Source organism: Pongo pygmaeus, chromosome 4 (assembly GCF_028885625.2).
Source record: "Pongo pygmaeus isolate AG05252 chromosome 4, NHGRI_mPonPyg2-v2.0_pri, whole genome shotgun sequence".
NCBI lineage: Eukaryota > Metazoa > Chordata > Mammalia > Primates > Hominidae > Pongo > Pongo pygmaeus.
The window spans coordinates 135,809,293-135,831,942 of record NC_072377.2 but is presented as its reverse complement, the minus strand read 5'-3'; the positions used below and the strand labels follow the sequence as shown (position 1 = coordinate 135,831,942).

Sequence of the window (22,650 nt, the reverse complement as noted above, 5' to 3'; positions counted from 1 at the left end):
TCACAAAAGCAAGAAAGATTTCCCCAAAAGCCTCTTGCAGATGTCCCCTTTGTCTCTCATTGGACAAAACTGTTTCTCATGTCCATTCCTAAAACAATCACTCCCAAAGAGAATGAGACCTACCACAACTAAGATTAGAATGGATGCTGGTAACTATCATGACCATCATTTCAGTGCTGGCTGAATATTTCAAATACAGTATTTCATGCCTTGGACTGAAGAAGAAATAATAGAGAAAAATGCCTAGGCAAAGGAAAGGATGTGCCTAACTGGAAGAAGAAAGCCAAACTCTGAAATCAGACATTAAACATGATGTTAGGGATAAAGAATTCCCTTAAACTGCACTGCTGTCCTCCTCTGTAATATAAAAATTAATGTCAGCAAATGCTAAGAATGTAGAAGTAGTCATCCTCTTTTTATGGAAAGGGTTTAGGTTATTTAATTATCAGTGGAGATTATCAGACTTACCACTCCTCAGCAATGGAGTAACACATTCAGCTACCTCTGGGTTAAGAACATTCCATATTATGCATACAGATGACTCTGCAGATTCACTGTCAGCAGTTATTCCTTGCAGATTTCTTCTCATTTGGGTTCCAGGTTTCACTCAAAAATTCACACACTCAAATCTGGCCCTATCTGCAAATGAAAGTATGCAATTAGGAGGCAAAAAGCTACAGAGAGCAATTCCCCCTCCCCCATCTATAATTAACTGATCCATATAAAGACTGAACTCAAACACTAGACTCACTAAGCACCATGTTTAACCTAAGCAACCTGCATTTCAACACCATAATGTGCTTATTATACACAGTTACCACACTTTTCCCACCATATAAATTTATTGTTGCTTCCACAGTATATCTACCCACTGGGCAGAATCCAGCAGACAGATACCTTTGGTGGACCCACACTAGGTTGTTCTGCATGGTTAAAGGATAACTGCCTACATTTATAAATCAGGACTTTACATGAAAATCCAGATTTCGGACCTCTCTTGAAAAATCAGAATATCTGGCAATACTGGCCCCACATTCCCATATGGAAACAATCTTCTGGAGCTGATTAGCAGCTAACTAACCCTGTGGATGGGGCTTTGCAGTTCTCCACAGAAGTCGCCACTCTCCTTTATGTTACAACCTGGCTCACAGTTACTTGTCTGTACCCTGCAAGCATCTGAGCTTGCGAACTCTGCTACGTATTTCTAATAGCTCCCAGGGAACATTTTATTATTGTCATAGCCAAGCATGTTTTTCTGCCTTGAGGATATAATATAGCATAAGCGGATAACAAACATGGACTTAAGAGTCAGAAGCCGAAGTTCAAATTCTGCAAATGACTAGCTGTGTGACCTCAGGTTTGTTTTTAACCTAAGATATAGTTTATTTAAAAGCGTCCAAATAAACCTATAAGCCTTAACACAGTAGACAAAACACGCCTAAAATCTACCATGTCCAACCTGAATTGACAATACTAAATCCACTGCTTCCTCAGTCTTCGTCATCTCAATAAATCACACCATAATCCATATAACTTCCACTCAAGCCACAAACATAAAGTCCCACATACTCTTCCTTGTCTCCCAAAGCCATCACCAAGGCAATTGGCTCTCCCTCCAAAACACATAACTTGAACAGATTCTTAGAATTCCAGTCATAAAAACAAACAGCAATTCATCCTTCATAATCAATTACTTTGGTGAAATTGCCTATAAATTTAACGCCTTAAATAATGGTAGCTTGAAGTGTCAAGGTTCCATATTATGAAGAATACTGGTACTTCATTAAAGGAAAAATGAAAACCATTGGGGTTGCTGCATCTCACTCCTTGCAAGACAGTGATATTACATTTTATAAGCTTACACATTTCTTCAACTCTAAACTGACAGTGAACTAAGAGTCTATGCTAACTCTGATAACAAAATTAGGAAAACCAAAAGACTACTATTAATAGAATAAATAAGTTTAGGAAGGTTGCAGGATCGATACTCAAAAATCAAGATTAATACTCAAAAATCAATTCTATTTCTATAGAACACTTGTACAAAGAATAATCAGAAGCCAGGCATGGTGGCTCATATGTATAATCCCAGCACTTTGGGAAGCCAGGGTGGAATGATTGCTTGAGGCCAGGATTTTAAGACCAGCCTGGGAAACATAGGGAGACCCTGTCTCAACAACAACAAAAAAATGTTTTAAGTTAACCAGGCATGGTGGAGCATGCCTGTAGTCCTAGCTACTCAGGAGGCTGTGGTGGGAGGATTACTTGAGCCCAAGAGTTCGAGGTTACAGTGAGCTATGATTGTGCCACTGAACTCCAACCTCGGCAACAGAGCCAGATCCTGTCTCCAAAAAAAAAAAAGGACAATCATTTAAAAAATAATTTCATTTGTAGTATAAAATATGAATTATGAAGAAATTATCAAATTATGTGCAAAAACAAATAGAGAGTAATATTATGTTCATAGATCAATGAAGTCAATGATGTTAACATGTCAATTCTCCCCAATTTGATCAATATAGTCAACACAATTCTAATAAAAATCCCAGCTGATCTTTTTGTAGAAGAAACTGGCATGTTTATTCTAAAATCCTACAGTTTAGTCGGGCGTGGTGGTGCACACCCGTAATCCCAGCTACTCGGAAGGCTGAGGCAGGAGGATCACTTGAAGCCAGGAAACAGAGGTTGCAGTGAGCCAAGATCATGCCACTGCACTACAGCCAGGGTGACAGAGTGACTCTGCCTCAAAATAAATAAAATAAATTAATTAAATAAAATCATATGGAAATGCCAAAGAGCTAGATCAATCAAAACAGCTTTTAAAAAGGGCAAAAATTTTGGAAGCCTTATACAACCAGAATTCAAGGTTTATTATAAAGCTACAAAAACATTGCACTAGCATGCGGAGAGACTTAACAGGTCAATAAAACAAAACTGAGAGTCCAGAAATACAACTACACACATGTGGTCAACTTATTTTCCATAAGGGTATAAAGGCAATCCAGCAGAGAAAGGATAGCTTTCTCAACAAATGAAGCTGGAACAACTGAATATTCATACCGCATGCCAAAATTAACTCAAAATCAATCACAGACCCAAAGGTAAAAACCATAAAACTTCCATAAAATCTTTGTGGCCTTATCCTAGGCAAAGATTAGTAAACTAAAACACAAAAGCATAATCCACTTAAAAAAAAGTCATAATTTCATTCAAATACTAATTTCTGCAATTTGCAAGACACTGTTAACAGAATGAAAGATAAGCCTCAGAAATAAAAGGCATCCAAATAGAAAAGGAAGAAGAGAGGGGCCAGGTGCGGTGGCTCATGCCTGTAATCCCAGCACTTTGGGAGGCCGAGGCAGGCAGATCACGAGATCAGGAGATCAAGACCATCCTGGCTAACATGGTGAAACCCCGCCTCCACTAAAAATACAAAAAATCAGCCGGGCGTGGTGGCGGGCACCTGTAGTCCCAGCTACTCAGGAGGCTGAGGCAGGAGAATGGTGTGAACCTGGGAGGCAGAGCTTTCAGTGAGCCAAGACCACGCCACTGCACTACAGCCTGGGTGACACAGCAAGACTCTGTCTTAAAAAAAAAAAAAGAGAAAAAGAAAAGGAGGAAGAGAAATTGTATCTGTTTGCTGACGACATGATCTTATATGTAGAAAATCCTAAAGCTTCCACCAAAAAACTGTTAGAACTGATAAACGAAGTAAAGTTGCAGGGTACAAAACCAACAGACAAAAATCAGTAGCATTTCTTTACACTAACAACTAATAATCTGGAAAAAAAATTAAGAAATCAATTCTATTCACAATAGCCTCCAAAAAGTATATATATTTAGGAGTAAATTTAACCAAGAAGGTGAAAGATCTGTATGCTGAAAACTATAAAACACTGATGAAAGAAACTGTAGACAATACAAATAAATGTAATGGTATCCCATGTTCAGGGATTGGAATCATTAATATTGTTAAAATGTCTACAATACCCAAAGCAATTTACAGATTCAATGCAATCTCTATCAAAATTCCAATGCTGTTTTTCACAGAAACAGAAAAAATAATCCTAAAATTCATATAAAACCACAAAAGATGTCAAACAGACAAAGCAATCTTGAGCAAAACAAAGGTGGAGGCATCACACTACCTAGCTTCAAAATCTACTACAAACTATAGTAATCAATACAGAATGTACTGGCATAAAAACAGAAACACTGGCCAACAGAACAGGATAGAAAGCCCAGAAATAAACCTACAAATTATGGTCAACTGGCTTTCAACAAAGTTACCAAGAACACACAACAGAGAAAGGACAGTCTCTTCAATACAGCAATCTCCCCTTATCTGTGAGGGATACGTTCCAAGACCCCCTGCGGATAGGAACCCTAGATATACTATGTTTATTCAATCTGATAAACTAGACAGCTACTAAGTGACTAATGAGCAGGTAGCATATACAGCATGGATATGCTGGACAAGGGATGATTCATTTCCCAGGCAGGACAAGACAGGACAGCACAAGATTTCATCACACTACTCAGGATGGCACATAATTTAAAACGTAAGAATTGTTTATTTTCTGGAATTTTCCATACACTATTTTCAGATCATGGTTGACCAAGGTTAACTCAAACTGAAGAATGCAAAACCACAGATAAGGTGAGACTACTATAAATGGTGCTGGGAAAACTGGATATCCACAAGGAAAAGAATAAAATTGGACCATTATCTCACACCATATACAAAAATCAACTCAGAATGGATTAAAAACTTAAATGTAAGACCTGAAACTGTCAAACTACTAGAAGAAAACATAGGAAAATAGTTACATGACATTGGTCTGAGCAATTTTTAGTTTTTTTAGATATAACCCCAAATATACAGGCAACAAAGGCAAAAATAAAACAGGACTGCATCAACTAAAAAGCTCCTGCACAGCAAAGGAAACAATAGATTGAAGAGACAATCCACAGATTGAGAGAAAATATTTAAAAACCATATATCTGATAAAGGGCTAATATCCAAAATATTTAAGGAACTCAAACTGAATAGCAAGAAAACAACCTAATCAAAAAACGGGCAAAGGACCCAACAGACATTTCTCAAAAGAAGACAATAAACAGATGAATCTCAGCAAATCACAAGCAGCCAAGCTTCAGCCAATCACAGGCTGCCAACTGATCAGACCATGTTCAAATAAGGCAAAGGAGGAACTGTTAACTAATCAATCTATATACGTACTTGCTTCTCTTTTCTGTCTATACTTACTGCCCAGGTTGCACAGCAGAGCTCTCTGAACCTTTTCTGGTTCTGACTGCTGCCCAATTCATGTACCATTCTTTGCTCAAATAAATTCTGCTACATTTACATTGTCTGAAGTTTTTCTTTTAACATAGAGACAAAAACTGGAAACAATTCATCAACTGGTGAATGGATAAACCTGTGGTATACACTACTCTCAATAAAAAAGAATGATTTTATACACCCATCAACATGGATGACTCTCAAAATAATTATGCTGAGTCAAAGAAGCCACATAAGGAGTATATACTGTATAATTTATACAAAATTCTAGAAAATAGAAACTAATCTCTAGTGGTAGAAAAGCAGATCAGCTAATCTCCTAGGAATGTGGGTGGGTGGGCAAAAGGAGGGCCTACAAAGGGCTGAGAAGAAACTTTTGGGGTATATTTTCAGTATGTTCAGTGTGGTTATGATTTCACAGGAATATACATATGCCAAAATTTATCAAGCTGAACACTTGAAATATACGCATTTAATTTTATGTTTAAATATTAATAACTGGTAGCAAGCCTGGTTAAAATGAAAAGCAAGATCCTTTTAATGCATTAAATTTGAAAATTATGGCCACAATCTTTCTCTTCAGAAAATAGCTCTTCCAAAATATAATATCTCAATGCTAAGGATCAGAAACACAATTACTAATCACAAAGAAAGCATATGCCAAAAACAGTACTCTAACTAACCTAGTATAATATAATTTGGCATGGGAAAAAGGAAATGTGGTGGATTTCAACATTGTTAATTCAATTATAGTCCAGAGTACCTCAGTCCTCCATTAAATTTGGTAGAAATTATATTTAAAATACTGTCATTTCATTGTTGACCAAAAAGACATTTTAACATAATCATTCAATGAGTGTCATGTGGATACCAATACTAAAATGGACTTCATATTCTGCTTAGAATTCATGAAAAAGTCATGAAAACAGATCCAATCTAACTGCTAAGTACTGGTATGCCTTGGTGCTTTTTGTATCATATTAAATGCCACCTCTATCCCCATCTGCCTGTTATTTATACTGAAGAGACGGAGAAAAATGAATTATTTCCTTAGCTGAATTTAACCATTAAGTTTTATTTTAGGCCAGGTGCAGTGTCTCATGCCCGTAATGCCAGCACTTTGGGAGGCCAAGGCAGGAGGATTGTTTGGGCCTAGGAATTCAAGACAAGCATGGGCAATGTAGAGAGACCCCATCTCTACAAAAAAATACAAAAATTAAAAATAACAATAAATTAGCCTGGCATGGTGGTGCATGCCTGTGGTCACAGCTACTTGGGAGGCTGAGGTGCAAGGATTGCCTGGGCCGGGAAGGTCAAGGTTGCAGTGAGCTGTGATCATGCCACTGCATTCCAGCCTGGGCAACAGAGCAAGACTGTCCCAAAAAAAAAGAAAATTATTTTAGACAGAAGCCAAAGTGTACACTCCATCTCTATGCAGAGATTTCTAGTCTCCAAGATAATCAGTCTCAGTTCCATCATATCGCTATGAAGACAAGACTGCATTTTTAAAGAAATTAAGTTATCCATGCTATGTCTAAATACTTTTAGGGCAGTCACAAAGAAAAATTATGCTAGTTTTGCATCATCCCAAATGGCACAACTCCAATGAATGAGTACAGGCTGTATGTCCTACCTATTAATACATCTTTCTGTTGTCACTGCTGCCTAAAAGTGGAATGTCCTGCCTTAGGGTATCTTTTATCAGAGGTCAGGATGTTAGGATCATGATTCAAAAGTCCTACTGATAGATGATTTAGACAAACTTTATTTAAGATTCCTTCCAAACCTCAGATCTTCTTATAAGTTAAAAATAAAATCGATTTTTAAGTGCCCAATCCACTACAATTCAAAAGTCTTAAATTTCAGCTGATAAACTACAAGAAGCCAAAGTTATAAGTCTTCCAGTAACATTTTGAGTACTTTCCACTTTTCCTCAAGAAACAGTAGCTTAAATTATCAGGTCTTGACCCTATTAAATCACTCTGACATTGAATGAAAAATAAGTACTTAAATATATGTCCCATTTTTATGCATGATCATTTAATGTCAAATACCAATTCCTTTCTTCTTCTCAAAGAAATACGGATCTGTCAGGGACAAATATAGACCTGTAAGAAATCTAGTTCGATTTCCTCACTTTACGGGCCCAGAAAGGTAAAGAAACTTGACTTAAAATCACTTAATTAGTACAATGTCTATTAGCACTGCAATAAATCACTGTCATTTATTTCCTCTGTGAATACACTGTAAAGAATGCATATAATCATTCACTTAAACAGTTTAAGTGAAAAGTCATCTGGGCAATAATGTAGCCAGTGGCAACACTAAGACTCAAGACATTTTTGTTTGATTCTTGCTATTATTTGCTGGTGCTGTTAACATTCCAAGATCCTAAAAGTGTAAGATGTAGTTGAGTTACAGAAGTGGGTACAGGTGAGGGTAGCTGTAAATGAGGCAAAAATGTTAAAGGGGAAAGAAGCTATTTCTAATTGCTGGAGTTTCAGAATCTTCTTGTCTTAAAAAAAAAAAAAAAAAAAGAGTCATGAGGCAACAAAAATGGACTACTCCTGGTAAGTCATAATGATACAACCACTTTGTAAACAATTTCGCAACTTTCTTATAAAGGTATATATACATTTACCATGCTCCCCAACAAACCCACTCCTAAGAGAAATGAAAACATGTCCAGACAAAGAATATGGCTAAAGGAGGCAGTATAGAATAGCAGTTAAGAAAAGAGGTGCTGGTAGGACACGGTGGCTCAGGCCTGTAATCCCAGAACTTTGGGAGGCTGAGGTGGGTGGATCACTTGAGGTCAGGAGTTCAAGACCAGCCTGGCCAACATGGTGAAACCCCCGTCTCTACTAAAAACACAAAAATTAGGCTGGGCACAGTGGCTCACACCTGTAATCCTGGCACTTTGGGAGGCCGAGGCGGGCGGATCACCCGAGGTCGGGAGTTCATGACCAGCCTCACCAACATGGAGAAACCCCATTTCTACTAAAAATACAAAATTAGCCAGGCATGGTGGTGCACGCCTGTAATCCCAGCTACTGGGGAGGCTGAGGCAGGAAAATCTCTTGAACCCAGGAGGCGGAGGTTGCAGTGAGCCGACATCGCACCATTGCACTCCAGCCTGGGCAAAAAAAGCGAAACTCCGTTTCAAAAAAAAAAAAAAAAAAAAAAAAAATTAGCCAGGCAGTAGTGGCGCGTGCCTGTAATCCCAGCTACTCGGAGGCTGAGGCAGGAGAATCGCTTGAGCCGGGGAGGCAGAGGTTGCAGTGAGCCAAGATCTTGCCACTGCATTGCAGTCTGGGCAAGAGAGTAAGACCCTGTCTCAAAAACAAAATAAAATAAAGTAAGATAAAGAAAAAAAGAAAAAGGAGGTGCTGCTATCAAACTGTCTTCAGGGTTTGAAATCTGGCTCTGCCATTTACTAAGTGTGTTGATTTCAGACAGGTTATTCCCCTCTCTCCATGCCTCAAAAAATAGGGGTATCAGAAAGGGAAGGGGGCTTAATATTATGATGATATATTATGCTAGCAATTAGCAAGTCAGAGTTGTTTTTTAGTCAGAGGACTTTTAACTTTTTTAATTTTTTTTTTTTTTTGAGACGGAGTCTTGCTCTGTCTCTCAAACTGGAGTGCAGTGGCGTGATCTTGGCTCACTGCAACCTCCACCTCCCAGGTTCAAGTGATTCTCTTGCCTCACCCTCCTGAGTAGCTGGAATTACAGGTGTGCGCCACCACGCCCGGCTAATTTTTGTATTTTTAGTAGAGACAGGGTTTCACCATGTTGATCAGGCTGGTCTCGAACTCCTGACCTCGTGATCTGCCCACCTCGGCCTCCCAAAGTGCTGGGATTACAGACGTAAGCCACCGCACCCAGCCCTTTTAAAATTTTTTAATGGAAATATAATTGTATATATTTATGGGGTACATAGTGATGTTTCAGTAAATAAAATGTATAGTGGTCAGGGTAATTGGCATATCCACCATTTCAAACATTTATCATTTCTTTGTGTTGGGAACATTCAATAATTCTCCTTTTAGCTATTTGAAGCTATATGTTATTAACTATAGTCATCCTCCCGGGCCACAGAACACTAGAACGTATTCCTCCTATCTAGTTGTAATTTTGTATCCTTTAACCCCATCTCTCCTCTCCTTCTTCCCCCTACCCTTGCCAGTCTCAGAGGACATTTTAAAACACATATACACACCCACAGCAACGGTGGTGTACAATACAGTATTTAAGAGTTTATGTGTACTTTGTGTATGGTCAAATAAATATAGTTTCCAATTCTGACTGCCACAGAGAATTGTTGGGAAGTTACCTCCCTGAGATTTGGTTTCACTAACTATAAAACGAAGACAATGCCACCTCAGAGAATTATTGTAAGAATGTAGTAAGATGTATAAAGTGTTTACTTATTACAATGCTTGACATATGATAGCTAAAAAACGGAAACTATTTTATTATGCAATACATACATTATAACTAGAATGACCATTCATCCTTCTTTGCTTGTGATAGTCACAATTTATGCCAATTTTTAAACATAATTTTTTTTTTTTTTTTTGAAATGAAGTCTAGCTCTGTCGTCCAGGCTGGAGTGCAGTGGCATGATCTCGGCTCACTGCAAGCTCCACCTCCCAGGTTCACGCCATTCTCCTGCCTCAGCCTCCCAAGTAGCTGGGACTACAGATGCCCGCCACCACACCTGGCTAATTTTTTGTATTTTTAGTAGAGACAGGTTTCACCATGTTAGCCAGGATGGTCTCAATCTCCTGACCTCATGATCCGCCCGCCTCGGCCTCCCAAAGTGCTCAGATTACAGGCGTGAGCCACGGTGCCCGGCCTACAACATAATTATTAATGGCCATTCTCTATCTTGATATGTTCCAGTTTAGATGATAAATTATATGGTCACCCTAATTTACAACTACAATACCGTCAAGATTTTTCCTTTATTTAGTTCTTTGTTCTCTTATTCCCTTTTTAGTGACATTTTCTCTTTCTTATCCAACTCACTATCCCCCTTTTCCAACCTCTCTCTTGCTCTCACTTGTTCTCACTCCCCTTATCCAGGTGCTTGGCAACCTCAATGCTGCAAGTCCAGGTTCTTCTGTGGTCCTAAACTCCTCAGTAATGTCATGTTTTTCAAATCTTATCTTTCTCAAATTCCCATCCATCCTTTCACTGAATTCCAGAATAAAAGCTAGTGACCCTAAAAACACTACCACAATCACCAACAATGGGATTAATATTTTAGTTCTCTAAGGATAACAACACTTTAACAGGGAACTCCGAGAGAGACAATACCTTAAGCCAAAGTAGAGAAACTAACAGCATAAATGTCAGATACTGTGACAGGCTGCATAGGATAGACCATTTGAGAACTTTACTCTTTGCATCAAATAATTTAGGTGGGTTTCTACTAAATACCTCTATCAGAACAGCCCTGATTCCCTCCTTTTGGCTGGTTCTCAGATAATCCAGTCAAAACACCAAAGGCTCAAAAACTAACATGACATTAACAGTTCTTAAGGGTTTTGTCCTATGCTCTCATCTTTCACTCTACAAATGCTCCCCTAGGTTATCTCAATCACTCCCCTGAGTTCAATTAGTATCAATGCTGATCACCAAATCTACATTTCTAGCCCACAGCTGTCTCCAGCCCAAAGCTCTCCAGCCTAGGTGTCTTTTAATTTAGCCTCACACCCAGCTGCATGTAGTACAGCTCCACAGGATGTGCTACCTCTGCTTCAAACTTTACTGAACCCTGCTTCTTAACTGAACTCTGCTTCTTCCTTACCACTACCCCACCCCATTCCTATTCAATTTATTTTCATTAAATTCCCTCTCACCTACCCAGTTTACGAAGCAAGAAACAAGCATGTTATCCTTAACTTTTGCCTTTCCATCTCATCCCCCACAGCCAAACGACCATGTTCTATTTCTCCAATCTGTTTCTCCCCAACACTAAGTCACCAGTAGACTTCTAGGCACCACCATCATCTCTAAACAAATACCATAATAGCTGCTAACTGACCCCTAGTAACCACTCTTAGTCCCTCCAATTTGTTCCCCATTTTGGCTAGAATGATACTTCTAAAATGAATGTCTGTTCATGTTATTCCTGACGTAAAACCCCCTTTAATTAGACTATTATCCTCAGGAAAGTTTCCTCGTATGACTTCTCAGGGCCTTTACCATTTGGTCCCCACATTTCTCTTCAACCTCATTTACTGCCTCTTCCATTTGACACCCCATGACTGTGCCATCCAACCATTCTCAATTTCTTTGTTGCCTACAGGACATCACACTTACTGTTCACTTCTTTCTGTCTGGCATACTCTTCAGAACTTGATATGGCTATCATTTCCTTCAGGAATCATTCCCCAATCCCCCAAGTCTATTCAGGCCCTCTTCCAATATACCTTGTACCTTCCTTTCAGGGCATTTATATTACAGAGGTTATTAATCCTGGCTGCACCTCCAAATAATGGGAGAAACTTAGTCCCAGAATTTCAGATTCAGAAATGTGGGAAAATGGCATTCAATTCTGGGTGTCAGATTTAGCTTAGCAAAAAGCACAAGGGGAAGATATGACAGCCTTCAAAGATTTGTAGGTCTTAGCATAGCATGGGAAAGAGGAAGTCAACTTGTTATGGGGTAGCAAAGATGGTGGTAACAAGCCACTATGCAGAAGTTTCAGGAAGGCAATTTTTGGTTTAAAAAAAGAAAACTATCTACAAGTCTAACTGCCCCCAAAAAGATACTGGGATGCCTAGAAAGTGGTGAATTCATGGTCATTAGAGGTTTTTAAGTATCAGGGACACTAAAAGAATTCCTATATTTGCGACGTCATACTAAATAATATCCACAGTTCAAATCAATTCTAAGATTCTATGACACCTAAATTCATAAAATATTTTAAAGATGCCAGGCGCGGTGGCTCACACCTGTAATCTGAGCACTTTGGGAGGCCAAGGCGGGTGGATCACCTGAGATCGGATCGCCTGAGTTCAGGAGTTCAAGACCAGCCTCACCAACATGGAGAAACCCCATCTCTACTTAGAAAAAAAAAATTAGCCAGGCATGGTGGTACATGCCCGTAATCCCAACTACTCAGGAGGCTGAGGCAAGAGAATCGCTTGAACCCGGGAGGCAGAGGTTGCACTGAGCCGAGATCATGCCATTGCACTCCACCCTGGGCAACAAGAGTAAAACTCAAAAAAAAAAAAAAAATTTAAAGATGACTAGACAGCAGCTGAATGAAAGCACATTAACTCACTCTAACAGGAAGCGTAACTTCCTAAAAAATTAGATTTAACTGCCTATTTTACAAATAACTCAGTGAAACTACTCATAAAAATAGCTAAATACATTACGTTTTCGTGTATTAATAAACTTTTTAAAGAAAAAAATGAAAAACTGTCATTAAGATTGGAAATAGGGAGACTCTCCTAGTTTTTATTTGATCCTGTGTGAAAAACCAAAAGAAAGCAAGATGCCAATTTGTCGATCTATTATTTCTCAAAGGGTAAAATGACATCAAAAAGGCTTTTTTAGGATGTGGTAACTTTTATAATTTTTATAATTGTTTTATTTTTATTTATTTACTTATTTATTTATTTTTGAGATGGAGTCTTGCTCTGTCACCCAGGCTAGAGTGCAGTGGCACAATCTTGACTCACTGCAAGCTCCGCCTCCCGGGTTCACGCCATTCTCCTGCCTCAGCCTCCCAAGTAGCTGGGACTACAGGTGCCCGCCACCACGCCCAGCTAGTTTTTTTGTATTTTTAGTAGAGACAAGGTTTCACTGTGTTAGCCAGGATGGTCTCGATCTCCTGACCTCGTGATCCACCCACCGTGGCCTCCCAAAGTGCTGGGATTACAGGGGTGAGCCACCATGCCCAGCCAGGATGCAGTAACTTTTAAAAAGACTTTGTACACTAACAAATATTTGTTTTCTCATGTATACATGAGAAAGAGGGAAAGATGAGAAAGAGTTAAAGGTTTCTTAATGCCTTATGTAATTACAATGGCTATGGGTACAAGAAAAACCATGGGGAAGAATGGAACTAAATAACGGCCTCATTCTCTCTGCTGTCATATTTTTTTGTATCTTCAGGTCAAAGTGATCTGGAAAGAAGCCATTTTTGCATGAGAAAGAACAAAAATGCAAAAAAAAAGAATATAAAGTATTTAATCTGAAGTCACCCTTTTCCTATGACTTTTATAAAAAGCACAAAAAAGTCTAAATTAGTTACTGTCATCTTTAACTCACTACTATTTATATCTCCATACTTTTATTTTACAACTTAGAGAAAACATTCTACTTTCATCAAAATTTTAGTTTTAATAAATATGCTGCAATCTTAGGTTGGATTTATTAAGAGGGGTGGAGTGGTCTCTTCTCCCCACAAGGAAATCTTTTATAATAATCTTAAAAAAAAAAAAAAAAGAAAAAGAACTTGCAAAACATTATCTTTCCATACAACTTTACAAAACACATTTTCATATATGAAAGACTACTATAGAGAAGCAACATAATCAAACTGGAAAGCCTCTGTTATGGGTTGAATTTGCCCACTCCTTTCCCAAAAGGATCTGTTGAAATCCTAACCCCCCTAGTACCTCTGAATGTGACCTTATGTTGCAGATGTTACTAGTTAAAATGAGATCATACTGGGATAGAGTGGGCCCCTAATCCAATATGACTGTTGTCCTTTTAAGAAGCCAACTGTATGAAAACAGAGACACAGAGGGAGAAGGCCATGTGATGACAAAGGCAAGAGACTGGAGTTAAGCAGCTGCAAGCCAATGACTGCCAGCAAACCATCTGAAGCTAAGGTAAAGCAAGAAAGGTTTCCCCTCCAGGTTTCATGGGGAACACAGCCCTGTTGACACCCTGATTTTGGACTTCTAACCTTCAGAACTGTGAGACAACACATTTCTGTTGTCTTAAGCCACCTAGTTTGTCATACCTTGTTGTGGCAAACCCAGGAAATGAATACAGCCACCATTTGATGAGGAGAGCAAAAAAAGTCACACAAATCTAAGTGTTATAATCATGTTCACTATAATCCATTACCCAATCAAAACAGGATTTTGGCCTTGCTTCAGTGTGGTCACTGTCAACATGGTCTCCAGCTCATCAAAACGGAATCCATGTTTCTATTAAATATCCCATTTATTCAGTATCTAGGCTAGACAGTTATCTAGGCCACCAAGTTTAATAAAAGTGTGTCTGTTTTCCCATGTGTTACAGGACAGTCATGTTTGTACTTTATATTGTACGTATTTTAACCAGACAGTACATACCCATAGTAAAACTGGATAAAAAGAAATGTGTTGGCCGGGTGCGGTGGCTCATGCCTGTAATCCCAGCACTTTGGGAGGCTGAGGCAGGCGGATCATGAGGTCAGGAGATCGAGACCACCCTGGCTAACACGGTGAAACCCCGTCTCTACTAAACAAAATACAAAAACTTAGCCAGGCGTGGTGGCGGGCGCCTGTAGTCCCAGCTACTCGGGAGGCTGAGGCAGGAGAATGGCGTGAACCCGGGAGGTGGACCTTGCAGTGAGCCGAGATCGTGCCACTGCACTCCAGCCTGGGTGATAGAGCGAGACTCTGTCTCAAAAAAAAAAAAAAAAATGTGTTTCACCCTCACTCTTCTGTCCACAAATCATCCTGTTCCCCGCTCCAGAGACAAACATTATTACTAGTTTATTCTATGTTTTTCCAGTAAGATTCCATGCATATACTATATATATTATGCATGTGACACATTTAAATGGTAACATACGCTACATATTCTGAACCTTTTGTTAACCACTTCACATGTGTCTTGGAGACCATTCTGTATATGTAGAACTTGTTTTTCATTTGCAGTACAATATTCCATTATATGGATGCACCATAATATATTTAACCAATCCTCTACAGATAGACATTCAGGTCACTGCCAATACTTATCTTTATCACGATGATGCTGTAGTAGCTATCTTTGTTTTTTTCGTTGTTGTTGTTGTTTTTTGTTTTGTTTTGTTTTGTTTTTCTTCAAAGTCTCAATCTGTCACCCAGGCTGGAGTGCAATGGGCATGAACTCAGCTTACTGCAACCTCCACCTCCTGGGTTCAAGCGATTCTCATGCCTCAGTCTCCCAAGTAGCCAGGATTACAGGTGCCCACCTCCATGCCTTTTTTTTTTTTATTTTTGAGACTTAGTCTCACTCTGCCACCCAGAATGGAGTGCAGTGGCGTGATCTCGGCTCACTGCAACCTCCGCCTCCCAGGTTCAAGCGATTCTCCTGCTTCAGCCTCCCGAGTAGCTGGGACTACAGGTGCATGCCACCACGCCTGACTCATTTTTTGTATTTCTAGTATAGACAGGGTTTCGCCATGTTAGCCAGGACGGTCTTGATCTCCTGACCTCATGACCTCATGACCTGCCCACCTCGGCCTCCTAAAGTGCTGGGACTACAGGCGTGAACCACCGCGCCCAGCCTAATTTTTCTATTTTTAGTAGAGACGGAGTTCTGCCATGTTGGCCAGGCTGGTCTCGAACTCCTGACCTCAAGTGATCCGCCCGCCTCGGCCTCCCAAAAGGCTGGAATTACAGGCGTGAGCCACCACGCCCAGCCATGTACTGGCTTTTTATTATCCTTTCACTGAACTCTTTCATTGCCATCCTATTTATAACTGCAATCTCCTGTTCCCTACCCTAGTAGTCACCATCTCCCTCCCATGCTTTATTTTTCCTCATAGCACTTTTTTAAGTTATCTGGCATTCTATATATTTCACTCATTTGTTGCTTGTCTACATCAACTAGAATGCAGGGCTCCATAAACACAAGGACTTTTGTTTCTTTCATTCAAAGCTAAATCCCTAGTACCTGAGTGTCTAGCAAATAGCTAGTGTGCAGTATTTATTCAATAACTGAATGTTTTTATTTGATCCCAGAAAAGGGACAACATACCTTTCCTTCAAGGCAAAGTAAGTCACAGTTCCCAAACTGATGAGTAATTTGTCCTCTTTATCTTGTATTAATTTTCTATATTATGTCAAATAAGATTATTATATTTTTGTGTGATCCAGATTTGGATCACACAGAGTATATCAGATTGGATATACTCTGTGAAGCCAGGAATTCCCAATTTAATTCAGCCTATCCGCTTAAAGATAATGTTTTCTGGTCTTTCTCAATATTGTGTGTACTTTTCAAACAGTGTATACTTGACTCTGCATCCTTGTATGTAGTGGCCCTCCTGCACTGACAATATCATTAACACACAATTTCTTCTACCAGCTGTACATTTTCACCAGAAGAGTGGCTCAGTGTGACATTACTTCCAGTAAATACAGGGGATCCTGAAATGCCAACTAGCTTATCTTAAGGCAGCCAATACATATCGAATTTGTTCCAGTTGCCTTCATAAGGAGTTAAGACACACAGTAAGTTGCATCACTCTATGGCAGAGCGATCAGTCTGTATTTCAGTCAGGACCTGGCACACCAGGGCCTAAAAGTAAAATGACTGTTGACAAACTGTTCATTGGGAAGGGGAGAAGGTAATACTTTACAGAAAAATAAAGAACATAAGAAAAGTAAGTTCTTACTTGTCTTAGCCTGTTCAGGCTGCTACAACAAAATACCATAAACTAGGTAGCCTATACACAATGAAAATTTGTTTCTCATAGTTGTGGAAGCTGGGAAGTCCAAGATCAAGGCACTGGTGGATTCAGAGTCTGGTGAGGGCCCACTTTTTTTTTTTTTTTTTTTTTTTTTGAGACGAAGTTTTGCTCTTGTCACCCAGGCTGGAGTGCAGTGGCATGATCTCTGCTCACTGCAACCTCCGCCTTCCGGGTTCAAGCAATTCTCCTGCCTCAGCCTCCCCAGTAGCTGGGATTACAAGCACCCGCCACCACGTCCAGCTAATTTTTGTATTTTTAGTAGAAACAGGGTTTCACCATGTTGGGCAGGCTAGTCCTGAACTCCTGACCTCAGGCGATCCGCCCGCCTTGGCCTCCCAAAGTGCTGGGATTACAGACGTGAGCTACCGCGCCCGGCTGAGGGCCCACTTTCTCTTAGACGGTACCTTCTCACTGTATCTTCACATGGTAGAAGGGTAGAGCTAACTCTCTGGGGTCTCTTTTACAAGGGCACTAATCCCATTCATGAGGGCCTAATCATCTCTCAAAGGCCTCACCTCCTATTACCATCACATTGGGGGTTAGAATTTCAACATATGAATTTGGGGGGTGGGGAAGAGAGATGCAAATATTCAGATCAGAGCATTATTCATTTTTGGATTATTAAAATCTGACAAATGTGCAAGTAGTATTATCAAAATATCTCTATATGTTCAATCATTCAACATTCAAATGAACAACTATGTTCTTTTGCTGTATAATAGTTTTTTTTTGTTGTTTTTTTTTTTTTGAGACAGGGTCTCACACTGTCACCCAGGCTGAGTGGGTGCAATCTCAGCTCACTGCAGCCTCAATCTCCCGTGCTCAAGCGATCCTCCCACCTCAGGCTCCCAAGGAGCTGGGACTACAGGTGTATGCCACCATGCCAGGCTGACTTTTATTTTATTATTATTTTTATTTTTTTGGTAGAGATGGGGTTTTGCCATATTTCTCAGACTGGTCTTGAACTATCACTTGAGATCTGCCAACCTCAGCCTCCCAAAGTGCTGGGATTACAGGCACAAGCCACCACACCCAGCCCTAACTGTGTACTTTTTTAATTACGAAGTTTTTTTTTGTTTTGTTGTGTTTTGTTTGAGATGGAGTCTCACTCTGTCACCCGGGCTGGAGTGTAGTCTCGGCTCACTGCAACCTCCGCTTCCTGGGTTGAAGCGATTCTCCTGCCTCAGCCTCCCAAGTGGCTGGGGTTACAGGCATGCGCCACCATACCAGGCTAATTTTTGTATTTTTAGTAGAGACGGGTTTTCACCACGTTGGCCAGGCTAGTTTCGAACTCCTGACCTCAGGTGATCCACCCGCCTCAGCCTCCCAAAGTGCTGGGATTACAGGTGTGAGCCACTGTGTCCAGCTGGGAAGATACTGTTATTATTATTTATTTATTTATTTTTTTTTTTTTTTGAGACGGAGTCTTACTCTGTCACCAGGCTGGAGTGCAGTGGTACAATCTCGGCTCACTGCAACCTCCGCCTCCCAGGTTCAAGCGATTCTCCTGCCTCAGCCTCCCGAGTAGTTGAGACAACAGGCATGCGCCACCCTGCCCAGTTAATTTTTTATTTTTAATACAGATGGGGTTTCACCATGTAAGCCAGGATGGTCTCAATCTCTTGACCTCGTGATCCATCCACCTCTACCTCCCAATGTGCTGGGATTACAGGCGTGAGCCACCACACCCGGCCAAAGATATTCATTTTTAAGATGCTTAATAATCAAGAGTTAATTCCAAGAGAACATAACAGACTGGTTTCCTAACTAATTTCTCCCCACTTCTACATATGTACAACCTTGTCTATTACCAAGTGCCAAATAACCCCTTAACTTACCAAAGAAATCATCACAAAGGCTGATGAGTCCTGGGTGGTGTTTGTTACATCAGTATTTTTGAAGGGTTATTTGTATTTAAAGAGCAGAGGGAAAAGGTAATATAAAACTTGCAAGATTACTTAGATATAAATGGCAGTCTTGATCTTATACGTATTTTGAAAACTATTTCTAAAGAAGAATTCATATTTTTAAAAAAGTTATGGCTATAAAACAATAATTTGGAGATTTACTTCTTTAATGAGAAAAAGGAGCATGCTGGACTCTGTAATATTATATTTAGTCTTTTAATGTACCAAACTGAGTTCAAGGGAAGGAGAAAGAAAAGAGTAACAAACAAAACAAAATAAGGATCAAAGTGAAAACAAATCCTTCAAAAACGTAGTTTTCGATTCCGGGTGGATAGTAAAATAAACTGGTGAGCTTCTAAAGCAATATTAATGCCAAAGCCCCACATCAGACAAATTAATCATTTCCTAGGAGTGGTTCCCAGGAACCTGTGTTTTGTTAAGGGTACCTCCAGACTATTTTAATGTACTGCCAGGGTAGGGAACGACCATTCTGAATAAATCCTTTTTTTAAAAAAAATCATGTACATAAATTCATGGACCATAATAATTCACCTTCATTATATAAACATTTTATGAGCGATTAAGATAAGACAATTTGACATGGCTAACCAAATACCATTAAGAAATAATTAAAAAACAACAACTACAGACCATAGAACAATCTTACTTATAAATCAGGCACACTTATAAATATTTCTCTATAAGGCTTCTTGTGAAAGCCCTCCCCGTACCCAAGAGTTTTTATATTGACCAATGTTTTCTCCTAGTATTTTTAAGGTTTTCCTTTTTTATATTGAACTCTGGGAAAAATCAAGAATTTACCTTGGTATGGAGTAAAAGACAAAGACACACTTTTCTTTTTTTCTAATTTTTATATTTTGGCAATCACTTCCATGAGGTTCTAATTACTATGTTCGCTGGCCTGTAAAGTACTATAAAAACTATGCTGGTTTCATCATAAAAATCAGTTATGGCCAGGCACGGTGGCTCATGCGCCTATAATCCCAGCACTCTGGGAGGACGAGGTGGGCGGATCACTTGAGCCCAGGAGTTTGAGATCAGCCTGGGCAACATGGCCAAATCCCGTCTCTACTAAAAATACAAAAATTAACCAGCCAGCTTGGTGCCAGCCTGTAGTCTCCACTACTCAGGAGTCTGAGATGGGAGGATCGTTTGAGCCCTGGGAGGTGGAGGCTGCCATTGACCCAAGGTCACGCCACTGCACTCCAGCCTGGGCGACAGAGCCATACCCTGTCTCGAAAAAAAAAAAAAAAAGAAAGAAAAAAGAAGAAGCCAGTTATACAGCTTCTCAAAACAAAACTTTCAAGGTAAAATTAAAAAGTGAAATAATTTACTTCAAAAGAGAAATACATGATACCAATTAAGGCAGAAGATAAGCTGTTCCCTTAACTCAAAGAGTCCTCAACCCAGTATAAGGTTTGATACTTTTCAGGGGGTACACAGGTCTAGACAATTTTAAGGAAATCAATTTTCAGATCGCCAACTGCCTTTTGTGCTCTTCTAAAACTGACGTATCCAAGCACAATTCCTTGTCTCTCCCATCTTTCCTTTCACAATAGCTCTTCTATGTTATAAAAGAAAGTCAAGGCCAGACATAGTAGCTCACACCTATAATCCTAGCACTTTGGGAGGTGGAGGCAGGAGGATCGCTTTAGGCCAGGAGGTGAAGACCAGCCTGGGCAACATAGTGAGACTCTGTCTCTACAAAAGTAAAATAAAATAATTAGCCAAGAATGGTGGCATGCACCTGTGATCCTAGCTACTCAAAAGGCTGAGGCAAAAGGACTACTTGAGCCCAGGAGTTTGAGGCTGCAGTAGTGAGTGAGTTATGACTGTGCCACTCTACTACAGCTTAGGTGACAGAGCGAGTCCCTGTTTCTAAGAAGGAAAAAAAAGAAGTCATTTCTCTTATTCATCTCCAGCTTTAACATGTTCCTTACCTCAAGAAATTTCCAATGCAACAAAAGGACAATTGGGAGAGACTGAGGAAAAGTCTCATGTGAGCAAAACAAGAAATATTGAAAGAAATGATGCCTTATGCTAAAAACTCTTTTTTTTTTTTTTTTTTTTTTTTTTTGAGACAGTCTCGTTCTGTCGCCCAGGCTGGAGTGCAGTGGCGCGATCTCAGTTCACTGCAAGCTCTGCCTCCTGGGTTCATGCCATTCTCCTGCCTCAGCCTCCAGAGTAGCTGGGACTACAGGCGCGTGCCACCACGCCCAGCTAATTTTTTGTATTTTTTAGTAGAGACGGGGTTTCACCATGTTAGCCAGGATGGTCTCGATCTCCCGACCTCGTGATTCACCCGCCTCGGCCTCCCAAAGTGCTGGGATTACAGGCATGAGCCACTGCGCCCGGCCTATGCTACAAACTCTTGACAAGACTCCTTGCTTTATCAATCTGTCTTAGAAATAGAAAGTGAAAGTCACTGAGTGCAGGTACCGATGTGTTTCTTAGAATTAAAAATAAAACCATTTCTGACGAGAAAACATACTCCATTTGGCTGGTTTGACTACGAGGACCAGCAATTAGATTTTATAGCAGTATTTCCCATTAAAGTGAATAACCAAAATCACTTTAAGGTCAAGATCTTGGTCAATACATTATGTAAAAACATATACAACAGACAATACACCAGAAACTACATCTTCTGCAACTTTTTAAACTTATGATGAAAAATATTAATGTCAGCTCTAAAACATATTAAGTAGTTTTTCCAAAAAAAATGGATGGAATACAGGAGCCAAAATATTTAACAATTACCTTAACTTGCTGACACAGAATACTATTAATAAATAACACTGATCAAAGAAATCAACTTGAAAAGTGGTAGGGGTAGGAGGAACAAGAACAACCCTTCAATTTCAGTGCCTGAAAATGTCTGTACCAAAGCCTCATTCCTTGCTCCTCCAATGTAGTCAATAGGCATCTCTAAAGCAGTTAAGTTTCCAGGTCCTTGCCAAAGTAGTCAGTAGGTATCTCTAAAGCAGTTAAGTTTCCAGGTCAACCTAACTTTCTGTTGCAAGCAACAAATGGTACCAGAAGCTAAAAATCCCTAATTTGCTCTCAAATACTTAGTGAAGAATCTACCAGGCCCAGTGGCTCAAACCTATATTCCCAGCTATCTCAGATACTGAGGCAGAAGGATCACCTGAAGCCAGGGGTTTGGGGCTGTAGTGAGGTATGACTGCACCACTGCACTTCAGCCTGGACCACAGAGTGAGGCTCTCTTTAAAAAAAAAAAGAATCGAAATTACAGTATTTAGAAGTTATTTAGCATATGGCTTTTTAATGAGACACTCACCATTCTGAAACTACTCAATAGGCTGATATTTCATGAAACATGGGAGGTAGAAATATCTTCTGATGAAAAAAATTACACAAGTATCTTCTAGCATTCTCAAAATTTTATGAGGAACTAAAAAGCATAACATCTTGATTCCACATTATAAGAGGAAAAGTTGCATTTATTAGTTCACATATTATTTTTAAACATTACCACAACTTCTTTTTTTTTTTTTTTTTTTTGAGGCAGGGTCTCCCTCTGTCACCCAAGCTGGAGTACAGTGGGATGATCATGACTCACTGTAGCCTCAACCTCCTGGGCTCAAGCAATCCTCCTAAGTAGCTGGGACCACCATGCCAAGCTAATTTATTTATTTACTTTTTTGATAGAGATAGAGTCTCACTATTTTGCCCAGGCTGGTCTCAAACTC

The 22,650-nt window shown here is 39.7% G+C and overlaps 1 protein-coding gene across 8 annotated transcripts in view; it reads right to left on the bottom strand.

The window, feature by feature from the left end:
• CDC42SE2 (CDC42 small effector 2) overlaps positions 1–22,650 on the bottom strand; it is a 184,453-nt gene that overhangs the window by 82,665 nt on the left and 79,138 nt on the right. For 6 of the 8 annotated variants that reach the window (XM_054488147.2, XM_054488146.2, XM_054488145.2 and 3 more), the window contains one exon: positions 469–639. The exons of the other annotated variants lie outside the window; for them this stretch is intronic. The gene's annotated coding sequence lies outside the window, so the exon portion shown is untranslated. The remainder of the gene's footprint in view (positions 1–468; positions 640–22,650) is intronic. 8 annotated transcript variants of the gene reach the window in all.